This window comes from Populus alba, chromosome 3 (assembly GCF_005239225.2).
Source record: "Populus alba chromosome 3, ASM523922v2, whole genome shotgun sequence".
Classification (NCBI taxonomy): Eukaryota; Viridiplantae; Streptophyta; class Magnoliopsida; order Malpighiales; family Salicaceae; genus Populus; species Populus alba.
Window position 1 is genome coordinate 7722575 of NC_133286.1, and position 2630 is coordinate 7725204.

Below are 2630 nucleotides of genomic sequence, written 5' to 3' on the forward strand. Positions count from 1 at the left end.
TGGATGGGAGTCAACCCCATGGATTCTTATGGGCGACTTTAATGCTATCCGCAACCAGTCAGAGAGGTTAGGGGGGTCTTCTACGTGGGCTGGTCATATGGACAGATTGGAAACATGTATGCGTGAAGCGAAAGTGGATGATCTTCGGTATTCAGGTATGCATTATACTTGGACGAACCAATGTCCTGAGAATATGATTATGCGGAAACTAGATAGAGTGCTTGTGAATGAGAAGTGGAATATGCGCTTCCCATTGTCGGAAGCGAGATTCTTGCCTGCTGGTATGTCAGATCATTCTCCCATGGTGGTAAAAGTCACTGGCAATGTTCAGAACATAAAGAAACCATTCAGATTCTTCGATATGTGGATGGATCATGATGAGTTCATGCCCTTGGTGAAGAAAGTATGGGATCAGCATTCAGGAGGTTGTCCAATGTATCAACTGTGTTGCAAACTAAGGAAGCTAAAGCAGGAACTTAAACATTTCAATAAGACTCATTTCTCCAATATTTCCAATAGAGTCAAAGATGCAAAAGATCACATGGATAGGGCTCAACAAGCTCTGCATACAGCGCTGAGGATCCAACATTGCGTATCGAGAAAGAGATGCTGTTCGTAAACTATGCTTTCTACTGTCAGGGCGGAAGAGTGTTTTTTTCAGACAAAAGGCAAGGATACAATGGCTTAGCTTGGGGGATCAGAATACTAACTACTTTCCACAAATCATAAATGGTAGACAGAATAGAAATAAGCTTCTCTCGGTTACAAGGAGGATGGAGAAGTCGCTGAAGGACACGAGGCAGTCAAATCAGAAGTAATTGCCAGTACTTTCCAGCGTGTATTGGGAGTGAAACAGATGCCTAGGGTCCTGAACGAGGAAGTGAATGCAATCGGCAATATTTTACAAATTGTCGCAACTCAACAGCATGTACTAGCAACAAGATGTAACAAGAGAGGAGATTTAAGCATGCTATGTTTAGTTTGAAAAACAACAAAGCTCCTGGTCCAGATGGCTTCAAACGCAGGTTTCTTCAAAAAGAATGTGGCACATAGTGGGGGAAGATGTAATCAACGTGAGTTAGCTCCTTCTTCCAGACTCCTAGAATGCTTAAAGAATGAATGCTACATCCATTTCCCTTATCCCAAGTTGCTAATCCTACGAGTTGACAGATTTTCGTCCTATATCTTGCTGCAATACAGTATACAAATGCATCGCGAAGATTCTAGCTGCGAGAATGAAAGTTGTTTTACCATCCTTAGTAAGGTCCGTATCAAACAGCTTTTATCTCTGGACGGAGAATCAGCGACAATATTCTTTTGTCCAGGAACTAATGAAGGCTATCAACACAACTACGGGTCCTGCTCGTTGTGCTATGAAAGTAGATCACCTGATGAAGGCTTATGACTCTGTTCGGTGGGGATTTCGTTGATGCTACGTTGATAAAAATGGGATTCCCTAGAACAGTCATTGATTGGACATGGTTTGTGTTACATCATGTCAATTCTCAATCAACGTCAACGGTGAACTTGCGGGTTTACTTCCAAGGGGGGAGAGGGCTCAGACAAGGTGATCCATTATCTCCATATTTGTTTGTCCTATGCATGGAAATCCTGTCAGGGCTGTTCTGCAATATGAGTGCCAACCAAAAACTTCAAGTTCCACTGGAGATGCAAGAAGGACAGAATTTCTCATCTTGCTTTGCCGACGACTTGGATGATATTTCAGCAAAGGGGAAGTACATTTCAATCCGTATTGATCAAAAATGTACTCACAGGAGTTTCAGTTTCTATCAGGTCTATATCCAAATCCAAACAAAAGTGACATCTTCTTGAGCGGTTCGTTAGGTGCTGAGAGGGAACAGATTATCAGTATTCTTGGTTTAGAGAGGGGGAGCTTCCCTATGAAATATTTGGGGAGTGCCTCTTATCTCGTCCAGACTAAAGGCTGTTAACTGTAAGGGCCTTCGTGGATCGAAATTACCGCCAAAGTTCGACATTGGACCTGCAGAACACTCTCTTTCGCAGGGCGAGTACAACTGATTAACTCAGTCTTATTCTCCATCCAGGTCTATTGGGCATCTCTATTCCTATTACCTGGGGAAGTAGTGAAAAATGTTGAGCAAAATTATGAGATCCTTTCTGTTTGGTCAGGTTCAGATATGAGCACTACCAGGGCTAAAGTGGCTTGGGATCAGGTATGTCTTCCAAAAAGGAGGGGGGGCTAGGCATAAAAAGGATAGCAGAATTGGAACAGATTGCCTTGTTGAAAACATATTTGGAACTTGTGCAATGACTCAGATGGCTCAATCTGGTCTACTTGGATCAGATCCAATCTCTTGCGAGGTAGGAATTTTCTGGACAATCAGGCGCCAGGCAAGCTGCTCTTGGGCTTGGGGAAAGATTCTAAAGCTCAGATCCTTAGCATGGCCGAAGATGAAGCACGTCATCGGAGATTGGAATGACAACCTCTTCTATGGTTTGGACAATTGGCATCCTCATAAGCCCGCTCGCTGATACCCTACGGTGAACGTTTCATCTATGATTCAGGTATGGAAACACACGCGAGAGTGAACGTGCTGATTAATAACTTAGAATGGAGAATTTCCTATCACTCATGCTATTGGCTGGCA